Source organism: Hibiscus syriacus, unplaced genomic scaffold (genome assembly GCF_006381635.1).
Source record: "Hibiscus syriacus cultivar Baekdansim isolate YM2019G1 unplaced genomic scaffold, ASM638163v2 tig00111582_pilon, whole genome shotgun sequence".
Lineage (NCBI taxonomy): Eukaryota > Viridiplantae > Streptophyta > Magnoliopsida > Malvales > Malvaceae > Hibiscus > Hibiscus syriacus.
Genome location: NW_024063126.1, coordinates 2661739 through 2675224, shown reverse-complemented (window position 1 = coordinate 2675224; position 13486 = coordinate 2661739). Strand labels below are relative to the sequence as shown.

The following is a 13486-nucleotide window of genomic DNA, read 5'->3' as shown; positions in this document are numbered from 1 at the left end:
ATATCTTGTAATATATCAAGTATCAAAGTTATCCACAAAATGCATCTGAGATTGATAAAAGAACACTAAGAAGAATGGTTGTTGAATACTTTCTCGATGGTGAGACTTTGTATAGAAGGGGTAATGATAAAATGCTATTGAGATGTGTAAATATTAGGGAAGCAAGAAGTATCATTGAGGAGGTACATAATGGGATATGTGGAACACATGAAAATGGTATTTCTATGGCTAGAAAAATAATGAGATATGGGTATTATTGGGCTACCATGCATACAGATTGCATTGATTATGCAAGAAAATGTCATAAATGCCAAATATACGTAGATAAGATTCATGCACCTCCATCTCCCTTACATGTAATGACATCACCTTCGCCATTTTCTATGTGGGGAATAGACGTAATTGGGGCAATCACACCAAAAGAATCAAATGGACATCGTTCAATCCTAGTGACAATCGACTATTTCATTAAGTGGGTTGAAGCTGCTATATATGCCAATATTAAGAGGTCTATAGTTTGCAAATTTATAAAGAAATAAATAATATGCCGATATAGGCTACCAGAGAGAATCATTACGTATAATGCTCTGAACTTGAATAACAAAATGATGACTGAACTTTGCGCACAGTTCAAGATAAAGCACGCAAATTCAGTGACATATCTCTCAAAGATGAATGAGGCAGTTGAAGCAGGAAATAAGAACATTAAGAGGATCATTACAAAAACCACTGAAACTTACAAGGATTGGCACGAAAAGTTACCTTTTACCTTATATGCATATAGAACTATTGTGCGAAAATCTACTGGGGCAACACCTTTTTCTTTAGTCTATGGGATGAAAGTAGTCTTACCAATTGAAGTTGAGATCCCATCACTTCGAATCTTGAAGGAGATAAAATTAGATTAGATTGAATGGGTCCAAGCTCGGTTTGATCAATTGAACCTCATTGAGGATAAGAGATTGAAAGCTATTTTCCATGACAAATGTATCAGAAATGGATGATGAAGGCTCATGACAAAAAAGTACATCCGAGAGAATTCCAAAAGGGTGATCTAGTGCTGAAGAACATCTTGCTTATACATAAAGATTTTCTTGGAAAATGGATGCCTAATTGAGATTGGCCATATGTTGTAAAAAAGGCTTTTTCCGAAGGAGCATTGATTTTGGCATAAATGGATGGAAAAGTTCTGAGAAACCCAATAAACTCAGATTCTGTCAAGAAATATTATGCTTGAAGAAAAAAAAAGAAAAAGAAAAAGAAAAATAAAAAATAAAAATGAGGGTCAAGATGAAAATCCGCAAAGGACGTCTTGTAACCAAATGAAGGATATTAGTTAAAAACCTGAAAGGGCGGCTCAAATGCAAGTTGATATTAGGCATCTGGCAATTAAATCCTCTCGAGAGCTTGATACTTTGGGAGGAACTTCACATCTACAAACATTCTGATAACATTTGAGATCTTTCAAACATAAACTTACCTTAGTGTTCTAAATTATACCAAGTTGATTAATTTAGAAATACTTATGCTAATGAATTGTTGAGTCATATGAATCTTTTATTTCTATATTTCTATCATTCTTATGGTTGCCATGACTTTGAACAAATTTCCATATATTTATTAATAAATTCCAAGTTTATCTTTTCGAAATTCAATTTATTCTTTTATAAACATCTTATAAGTGGATTAACATAATTTCGAAATAAGCAAAAGATTTCTGGTTATCACTTTATGTTAATACTTTTGAGTACATGGAATCCAAAGTAAGTCTTAATGTCAACAATTACAATCGTTCTTGAAAATCGAACAAGTTTTTACTACCGTAGAGTCATTTGAAGACAAATAAAGCAAAAAAGCAACAAAAGAAATTCTCAGTAAGGAGAAATTGCAGAGTGCTTTCAGAAAATAGATCTGAGTGAAGAGTCTATGAAAAAGAGCAAGTCAAATCCAAGCAAAGAGCAAAGAAGAAATCTTAGCAAAGATAAAGACTCAGCAAAGAGAATGAAACATCAATCGATGAGAATACATAAGCTCACAATTTTAAAACTATACCATGCATCATATTTAGGCATTTGTAAAAATAGGGGCATTTTTATTCATTTTATCAATTTGAATATTTAACAGGAATTTCAAAGATTAGCAAAGATTTCAGTAAAGATTCGAATCCATCACTCGATGGATCAACATGTCTAGAGAGAGTTCATAATGAGAAGAACTCATCTGAGAATGAAGAAGAATTTCATAATGAGAAGAACTTGTTCAACCTTTTGGTCGACTCTATCACAAAAGGAGATAGATCAACATCAATATTGCCACATAGAGTTCATAATGAGAAGAACTCATCTGAGAAGGAAGAAGAAGTTTATAATGAGAAGAACTTGTTCAACCTTTTGCTCAACTCTATCACAGAAGGAGATAGATCAACATCAACATTGCCAGGTAGAGTTCATAATGAGAAGAACTCATCTGAAGAGGAAGAAGAAGTTCATAATGAGAAGAACTTGTTCAACCTTTTACTTGACTCTATCACAGAAGGACATAGATTAGCATCAACATTTCCAGATAGAGTTCATAATGAGAAGAACTCATCTGAAGAGGAAGAAGAAGTTCATAATGAGAAGAACTTGTTCGACCTTAACTTGATTCGTCACTTATGGAGTTAAATAAGAAAAGAACCTCATTCGAGGGATCAATATTTCCAGAGGAAGTTCATAATGAGAAGAACTCATCTGAAGAGAAAGAAGAAGTTCATAATGAGAAGAACTTGTTCAACCTTGCCTTAATTCATCACATATAAAGTTGAATCAACGACACCTCTTTTGAGGATCAGTATTTCCAGAATGAGTTCATAATGAGAAGAACTCATCTGAAGAGGAAGAAGAAGTTCATAATGAGAAGAACTTGTTCAACCTTTTGCTAGATTTCATCACAGAAGGAGATAGATTATCATTCCAGTGGAAGAGTTCTTAATGAGAAGAACTAGTCCCAAAGAGGAAGAAGAAGTTCATAATGAGAAGAACTTGTTCAACATTTTCATCCTAATCAAGAAAAGTCAAATGGACAAAAAACTTATTGTCTTTGCCCTATTATTGTTAACACAATAATGAGCAAAGAGAGGCAGATGTAGACATTAGTTTTTTACCCATTTATTTATTTATTATTATTATTATTATTATTATATTATTATTATTAATAATAAATAAATTATTATTACTATTATAGGCCCAAAATACAACAACCCAACCCAATTACAAATCCTGGAGGCCCAATAGTGACCCAGAAGCTCAACCCGGTCCAAACAACCCAAACTGGTCCAAGTTTATAACCCTAAACCTGATTAGAGTTTTCATCTCATGCACCAGCCACCAACACCATCAGCCATTGGATCTGGAGAGATCCAACGACCACAGATGAGCCAGAAGAAACCATAGGATTATGATACCCTAGAGACTACGCCGGTCGCCGCCTCTGACACCTCGCTCCAACCGCTGCAATGCCTCAATCGAAGGCTCCAGAAGTCCCAACGCCAACCGCACACGTCGCCACACTCTTCGGTGAGTCACTACCATAGGTTCGGTGACTCACCGAAATCCATACTATTACCCGGTCCGAGAGTCGTATCATAGTGGCTATAAAAGCCATCGATCCTTCAAAGAACAAAACACACAACAAGCAAAAATAAAAAATACAACCACCAAATATTAAACAAAAAAGAGAGAAGCTTACCGATGAAGACCGCATGGTGACCAGAGACTCCACGTGCCACCAAAGAAGTCGAAATATCGAATGTATTTCTTAAGATATATGAGAATCTGAGGCTTTTTAGGAGAAAATAAGACTAGATTCGGCCTTAGAACACTCAGATCTTTAATTTGGTGGGAGTTTTTAATTTCTGGCCACCGACGGCGGTGGTCGAGAACGGTGCTGGCGGCGGCGTAAGACGGCCGGCCGACGACTGGTTTCTCTTTTAGAGAGAGAATGAAAAATGAAAAATGAAAGAAAATTGGCCTATAGGGTTGGTTTTGGGGTTTATATATGTCTCCCTGAATGGCATCGTTTTGGGGAGGGGTATTTGTGTAATTTTGGAAGATGGGTAAATTATAGCCATAGTCCCTCTAGATTTGTAACTTTGCATTATAATCACTGAAATCAATTTTTGAGCCTTTTAATTCAATCTTTTAATTTCGTTTAATTTATAATTTAGTCCATGTCATACTTATATATATATTAGGGTAAATATCATGATTAATCCTTTTAATTTTATTTGTTTATATTTTAACCTTGAATAATTAATTATGGTTAAATTACACTGTTAATCCCTAGACTTCATAATATTTTGAATTAGGTTCTTTAGCTTTGATATTTTATAATTTAATCCCTGATGTTTTAAATAATTTTATTTCTAACAATAAATTTTATTGCTTTTTAATTTATTCATATAATTTTATATTTTTAAGTATAATTTAATATATTTAATAATTTAAGGATAATATTTATTTATTTTTTAATATTAAGAAATGGGTTGTCTTAAAGTAACTATATGTATTTTTCTGATATTTTTAAATAAATAAATATCCTACTTATAATATATATATATATATATACTTTAATTTTATTTAAATTATTTTTAAATGATTTTATTAGTAAAAATTATCATATTTTTATTAATATTTATTTATTTTTTAATATTAAGAAAGGAGCTATCTTAAAGTAACTAGATGTCATTTTCTGATATTTTTAAATAAATAAATATCCTATTTATAAAATCCTAATATATATATATATATATATACTTTAATTTTATAAAAGTTATTTTAATATATATTTTCTTAGAATTATCCTAGTAAATTTGAAATAATAGGATAATAAATTAAATTTATATTTGAATTCTTAAACTTTCATTAATATAGACAATTTATAATCGATAGGTACTAATTTTGGGTATTATAGGCGTGCTAATCCTTCCCTAAACGTAATCGACCACGAATCCTTTTTTTACTAAAAAGAATGAATTTTTGGTTAAACGCAGACCAATTTATCTTTTAACTGATGTTTTCTTGAAAACTCTCTTAAAAGGTGATTTTGAGATATTCGACCTAGCTAACCCCAAAAAAATCGATGGCGACTCCCAAAACATTTCCTTAAAAAATCATTTATTTATTTACCTTACTTTTCCATCAAGAAAATTTATACCCGAGCGAAAACCAGTTACGACAATTGCAATTAACTTTTTGCGATTGAGTTAGACTTTCATACTTCTACAATTCCTTGGCAAAGAACTCATAGACAGCTAAAGGCAAACACCATATATATATATATATATATATATATATATATATATATCTCAGGTGAGTTTTACTTTATTAAAGAATAAAATGATTACCAATAATTAGTTCGTTTAGGGGATAAGGTACTACATCTATTAAACAATAACCATGATTCAAATTTTGACATTTACAAGTGAAGTAAATTGAGTTAGGAGAGTCACCCTTACCTCTATAATATCTGATCCAGATTAATCAATTAATAAATCAGATATTGATTATCATAAAAAAAAAAAAAATGGTTTCTTCTAACCACGTCGAAGGGTCAGTAGCCAAATCTAACCCTGGCCCCTCACCATTATGTGGTAAATAAATGAACCACCGAACGGGCTGGCCCTGATTTTATGATTCCTGCATCAATTTGTTAAACAAAACTGGTTAATATTACGATAAATTATATCATGACTATTTAATGATGAAGATTTTAATTTGATTTTTAATTATTTAATTTTATCAATTAAATTATTTAAATAACGTTAATCAAATTGTTTGATTTTAATAGTTGATAAAAGAGTTGATGTGATAGTCAATAAATTTGATTACTTACATATCCTATCAATTTAGTCTCAACTTTAATTTAATTAATTAAATTTGATTCTCTAATGCTATCACCACATGATTAGAAAATAAATAAATAAACTAAAGAAGAATTGGATGCACTCGAACCATTAGGTTAAACCTTACATTTATAATATGAATTATAACATTATGTATATATCTTAGGGTAATCTATGTCAAATACCACTCATCTTTATGCTCGGGATAGAAAATGTCGCTGACGTTTCAATTTTGCCAATTTTAGCACAGACGTTTATTTTCACTGCAATTTTGCCACTCCGCCGTTAATCCGTTAACGGGATGATGACATGGCAATTGTATTCCGTGACGGCGATGACATGGCACCCTCATCAAAACGACATCGTTTTGGCACGATATTTTTAATGCTCAAAACGACGTCGTTTTGTTGATGAAATTTTATTCCTACTAGAAAACACTAACACAACGAAATTTATCATTTTCACACTACTGAAACACAAAATAGAAAGAAAAAGAAGTCTCTCCTGGAGTTTATCTGCTGAAAATTTTCACTTTGCAAGCCAACACTCATCGTATTGTTGTTCCTCTACCATCGTTATAGGATAATCATTCGACGCCGAATTCTCACATCTCCAAGACCCACATTCAGACAAACTCGGTGACAGCCAGTCGTTGCTTAAACTGTCACTCAAAACCACCGGCGATAACGTTGAAGATGACGAACACGGTTCACTTACCTTAACTTCAGGGGAGGAAGAAGCAACAGGGCTATTGGAGTTGACCTTCTTGGATTTCTTTTTAGCTCTCTCTCTTTTCAGCTTTTCATAAATGGCCTGAATCTTAGAATCCACCGCGTTCTTCAACGCATTCAACCTAGCATCGTCCCTACCCACATAAGCTTATAAGAAACTTTTCAAAACCCAATTTACTTAGATCCGTGAGGTTTTGAAAATTCAACCTCGCGTATTCCCCTCTAAGCTTATAAGCAGCACGATTGTACACATAAGAGGCAACTTCAGCTGTTTCGTAAGATCCTACCCACACCCATATTTTATTATGTGGGAGTCTAATTTCGGCCACCCATTTCCCCCACTGTCTTTGCTTCACCCCTCTGTATTTGATAGGGAAGCGGTGGCGGGTTAATGAATGTTGCTCTTGTTGAAGAATCAAACCTAGAAAGCTCTAGACTCGATGAAGAACAATGAGGAATGAATAGAGAAGGTGGCGATAATAGCTAGGGTTCTTTTAAGGTTTCTTTGAGGTACTAAAAACAAGGGTCTGCTTCTGTTCTGATCTTCTTTTCCAATGCTTGGACGAGTGTATCATTTGGAAGAGTTATTACTTCTTCTTTTGATGTGAGTCTTGTGATGTATGTATCAGTATTGCTTCTTTTTTTGAGGAGTCGAGTAGTTGCTCGTCGACACCAGAGAAGGAAAAGGAAGCGTATTGTAGGAAAAGAAATCGTTCCGTTTGTTATGTTGGCTGAACTTTTGAAGAAGGTCTCGCTGGTGGAGATAGACTGAAGAGCCTAATGGCTCGGTGGTGATGGTTGTGGATGGTGTGCAATGAGAGAAGATTGAATCTAGATAATGAGGGTAACGGTGGTAGTGATGAACATTTATAATAGGTTTGTCAAGATTATACCAGGTTCTTAAGTTAGCTGGGTGGTTGGGTATTTAGTTTTATAGTTTAAAGGTCTACTATTCGAATCCCATGAAAAACATTTTTTTCATCAACAAAATGACGACGTTTTGAGCTTTTTGAGCATCAAAACGGTCGTGCCAAAACGACGTCGTTTTGATGAGGGTGCCACGTCATTGCCGTCACAGAATAAAATTGCCATGCCATCGTCCCGTTAACGGATTAACGGTGGAGTGGCAAAATTGTAGTGAAACATAAACGTTCGTGCTAAAATTGGCAAAATTGAAACATCAGTGGCATTTTCGATCTGAGCATAAAGATGAGTGGTATTTGACATAGGTTACCCTATATCTTATATCATAGTTAACTCTAAAAAAGAAATAAATAAAAATGGTTAAGTGTAGATTCGAACCCAAACCAATTAAAGAGTTTGAGGGTAACTAAATCAATAAAGCAAATTTAATAATTATTTTATAATTAAATAGTTAAAGCATGAACCAACTTATCTCAGCAGTTAAAATAATCATTGTTATTCTTAGAGGTCACGGGTTCGAACACCAACGGATGCAAGGGTAATTGAATGTTTATTGTCAAATGGTTGAGAGTATTTAGAAGAGATACTACTTTATAATCACCTTTAGCTTAATAAAAAAACTAAAAATAAGTGTAAGATTTTTATATTTTTAAACTAATTTCAATATTTTTTTCTCTTCCATGGTTAGAGGATTAAAATTAAGACCAAATTAACAGAATATATAAGTAATTAGGATCAAATGTTTACTTATACTATTTTGTTAATTATCACATTGGCTCCTTCATCAATTATTAATGAAATTTGACATGATTGACATAATTGAAATAGTTAAATGATTTGATGTACAAAATTAACAAATAAGTGGATTAGAACTCGTAATTAAGGGATCATGAGTGTAGTTTACCCTTAGTATTATATATATTCATTCACATTTTGTAAGGTGAGAGTTAATGACATTGTGTTTCTTTTCTAATGTGCAATTTTGTTTATTTTCAATTTCCATTTTGCATTATCCTTGAATGACATGATCCATGGAGTATCTGGCATGACCAACTGACAATAGCCGTGGAAATGAATGAATGGCAAGCAATGCAAGGCCATATGTGCATAATTGCATCTGATGAGACTTTTGGGATTACAGTTTTATTCGAAATCGAAAGATTTCGACCTGACTCGGTTTAATAGGATTGATTTATTTTTTTTAAAATGAGTTCAGGTCAGGTTGGATTTTATAAAGGAGTTGTTGTCACGCATTTTCGTCTGGCTTTAATACATGGCATTAATTTTTCAATTTATGCTATATAGTTAATGTGTTATGATTTAGGGTATATAGTCTATATGTATTATATTATATAATATATGCATATTATGTTATACTTTAATTATATAGCATATATTAACTTGTTTTTTTATTTGGTTATAGATCCAACAATAATTTACAGAACCAGGCCCAAAGCCCAAGTACAAATAAACCCAACAGCGATCCAACAAGCAGCAGCCCGGATCTGGAACTTGACCCGAGACCCGAGTCCACTGAAGCCCGACCCGAACCAAAATAGTTAGGGATTTCAAATCCTAACCCTTGTTTCCTCAGCGTTATTCCATTTGCAACTCCCTTCTTCGAAGACTCCTCGCCCCAGTCGCAACCCACGATCGCTTTTCTCGACACAATACATGGATTCAAAGAACTCACCAAAAAACAACAAAGCAAGTGGTTTGTCCAAAAGGAACTCTAGAAACCGAACTAAAATATATATTTTTAGACTATAAGTATTCATGCAAATACCAAGAAATACACAAGAAATCATACAAAGAAAATACAAAAGAAAAGTAAGGCAATCGGAAAAAAAAACTTTGTAAACTTTCGAAAGTGGAAATAAAGAAGGTATATTTTCTTTATTTTTTACCTCGTTCGGTTTTTGGTCTTTGCATGTGGCTTGTTCTTTTTTCTTTTTCTCTCTTTTTGGGCTCGAAATGCCGATGAATATGGGGAGGGTTCCGAGATTTTTAATCTCAGATCTAGCCCTCCTCGAGGCTATTTTGGAAAAATGGGGATTTTCCAACTAGGACGGCATGGGCTTTCGAATGGTGTAAAAAAGGTAAGGTTTTACTGCCGATGAGCGGTGGTCGGCGCCGATCAACGGCGACCGGCATCGATCAACGACGGCTAACGAGGCGACGACTGGCCGGTTTCTGGGTTGGATGGAGGGGTTCTTCATCAAATGAAGAACACCAAGAACACAAGAGAGAATTTCTTTGGGGCTCGATTTGATATGTTTTGAAATAAGGGGAGAAAATGAAAATTGTTTCTGAAAAATGGCTTTTATATGTGACCCGTGGAGGCCCGATGACCCGACCTGCGGATCATATGATCAGCATGTTTTATCGAAAAAGAGGACTAATTACATTTTTGATCCCCGTGTTTTCTAAACATTTATTTGGCCCACGAAAATTGAATTTTACCCCGAATTGCTTTAAAATTAGCTGCCCAATTTATTTTTATTATAATTTAGTCCTCTTCTGAACTCAAGTTTTTATTTTTATTTATTTAATATTACATTTTATATATATTATTTTCTTTATTATTATTATTATTATTATATAATTTTCCCTTCTTTATTTATTTTATCTATTTTAACGTTTATTTTTATTTTCCTTTTTTAAATATTTATTTCTTTTATTTTATTTATTTAATACTACATTATATATATATATATATATATATATATATATATATATACTTTTATTCTTTAATTTATTTTCTATTTTTAATTTATTTCTTTTTTATGTTTTTGTTTCTGTTTTTTAATTCCATTATTTCTTCCCTTTTTTTTTATTTTATTTTATTTATTTATTTATTTTACTTATTTTGTTTATTTTGTTTTATTTTTCATTTTCATTTTTTTTAGATTAGCCTTTTATTATTATTTTTTTTGTTTTTTATTATCTTTTTATATATTTATTTATCTAGCTATTTTTTGGGTTTTTATTTTATTTCTTTTCTTTATTTTAGTAACTGTTTATCTTTAATTTCGCAATTAGTTTTTTTTTAAACATTTTTTCTTTCACATTTTTGTGCTATGTTTTTTAATGCATGATTTGTTTGTTGTTCTATTTATTTTATTACGTTAATTTCTTGACGAGATTACATTTTTTGTTCTATTTAAAGTACTATAATTTAACTTTTGCCTTTTCTTTTGTTCGATTAAGTGTTTTTATCTAACGTCTTTTTGACCTTTTAGGACTATTTTAATCAATCGAAGATAAGTAATTTGGATCATATTTTGCCTTTTACTTTAACTTGCAATTTTCTTAATTAAGACAACTAGAAATTAATTAGTACCGAAAGGGCAGTTCAAGGGTGCTAATCATTCCTTGACTGTAACTGACTCCCGAATCCAACAAATCTTTGGTAAGATACAAATTAGGTAAGAAATCCAGGAATCCGATCAACTCATTTTGTTCTTAAAATAAATGATCGATGGCAACTCTAACCCGCTTTTTAAGTTGAAGCCCAATTCTGGGCCCACTCGAAAGACGACAGCGACACCTTGGCAACTCCGCTAGGGACAGGTAAGTGAGTCAGGCTAAAGGTTAAATTCCAGTTGTCTTTTTAATTGAAAAGGGTAAGTTTAAATTTTAAGGTAACTTTTTTCGAACCTTATTACTTACTTTTGATTATCTTTTCAGATAAATAGTTGTACTAACGATTTATTTCAATGGTTTCATCCTATTAAGCTTTTTCATTTATGGCTCTATACCCGAGCTCTGAACCCTTTTAAGTGGGGGTGAAAGCGACGCCTTCGTGAGAATTTATTCTCCGTATAGGCCTAGCAAGTAGCATTCGGGATTCATATACATTATGTCTTCGTGTGAATTGATTCACCACACAGACATAAGGGAATGTATCCTCTCGAGTTTAACTTAGTCAATACAAGCTTGTAATGGGCTTAGGACTATGGGTCTAGTAAGCCTAAGGGAGCACCAACAAGGAGAACTTGGGTACCTTTTTTAGAACCTAAACCGGGAGACTACATGGAATCAGAACCTACCCCAAAACCCCATTTCAAAACCTAAGATATTTTTACTCATGCAGTTTTGTCACATTTATTTTTACTTTCATTATTTATATTTTTATCTTACTAACATTTTTCTTTCATGTTTTTCTTTTTAGCATTTGCATCATAAAAAGAGGCTAATGATCCATAAAAAAGGTGTTAGTTACACAAATAATCTTTATTAATTGACAAAGGGGTTGTAATGCAAGAGATAAAAATACCGAGGTACGACTATGGTCTGAAAAGACTCAGAAAGATAAGGAAGATAGTCTGCAAGGAAGCTATGTGTTAGAGTTGGTTAGCTATGCCTCTGTCAGCCTAAAGTATAATGGTGTTCAATAACTACGGAGCATTTGGGATAGTTGGAAGAGTGACCAGAAGCAGAAGTTCAGCCAGTGGTATGGTGATATCTCTCTTCTTCTCTATGTCAGGACGGATAAGCCTCTAATTAGAGCCTTGGTACAATTCTGGAACCCGAGGTATAGCTGTTTCACCTTTAACCAGGAGGACATGGTGCCCACAATCGAAGAGTATACAACACTGCTACACTGCGAAGGCATCAGACTGGAGCGGGCCTACATCAAGCACATCAAAAGTCAGCCTTTCAAGAACGGACTGGCAAAGGTTACAGGGGTAGATGACAAATGGGTAACTGATAGGGCTCGACACAAAGGTAGCGGGGAAGGAATTGTTTGGATCCATATCAAGCAACTGATGAAGAACCATCCCAATGAATGGAAGGCAATAGATCTTTTCGCACTGGGACTTTATGGTTTGGTCATATTCCCAAGGACTTTAGGGTACATTGATGCAGTTGTAGTGGAACTGTTTGAACAACTCCTAAGGCGAATAAATCCAGCACCGGCAATTTTAGCTGAGACCTTTCGTTCTCTCTACCACTACAGAAAGACTGGCGGAGGAAGATCTATAGGGTGTGCTCAACTTCTCCAAGTTTGGATTCACAGTCATTTCTGGAAGACTAACGAGATTGCTTACCGCTGATTCAGCACCACTTATTCACCTTTGGGAGAATTAATTACTCTGAAATGGCATGAAGGCCCCTCAAAAGAAAAGTGGATAAAAGTATTCATACATCTTCATGACAGGGATATTACCTAGAGAGCTCATTGGTTGATCCATAGTGACATTCTCTTCCGATATGGGATTCAGACACTATGACATTGTTTGGACTATGGGGAGGAGTCAGATATTCTCCACTTTTAGCACTTCGACAATATTGGGCACGCCAGTTTGTCCCAGTGACATACTGAATATCTGGATCAAAATTAGCATACCATGGGGACAACTACAAGAAAATGGTCAAGAAAGTAGCTGAATCATGGAAGAAAGTGTTCCGAATGGATGTCGTGGTTGCCAATGACATGCTTACTCTGGACTATTTGGTATGGAGGATGTTAAGGAAAAATGACAACATCCCCGTGCCAAATCATGAGGAAACCCAGACCATGGAAGAACATCTTAAGTATGTTCCTTCTGAGCTGGAAATAGCAAGAGAAGAATTTGAAGTTGTAAAAAATGAGCTGAAACAAAAGGTAAAGGAACTTGAGGCTGAAAGATACCAATGAAATTGGATGTCGATACTTAGAAGGATCAGGCAGACAAATTAGAGAAAGAACAGAAGAAAACTTATTTTGAGCTTGAAGACTTGAGAAAAGGATACCAAGAACAAGTTCAAAGTAACTCCAATCTGAAAAGGACTTCAGAGTACTGGAAAAGTAAAGTCAAGAGCCTGAAAAGGAAGTTTAAAGGGCATGATGAAAGAGAGACTCTGAAGGAATCATTAAAGACTGCTCATAGGTGTTTGATAGACAGTCAGCGATTGTGAACGGAATCAAGAAACAAGCAAGCGAGCTTCAGATAGTGCCCTTTGA

At 33.7% G+C, this 13486-nt stretch overlaps 1 pseudogene; it reads right to left on the bottom strand.

Annotated features, from left to right (window-relative positions):
- Positions 1–6409: 6409 nt before the first annotated feature.
- LOC120165230 lies at positions 6410–9690 on the bottom strand (annotated as a pseudogene).
- Between the last annotated feature and the right edge of the window lie 3796 nt (positions 9691–13486).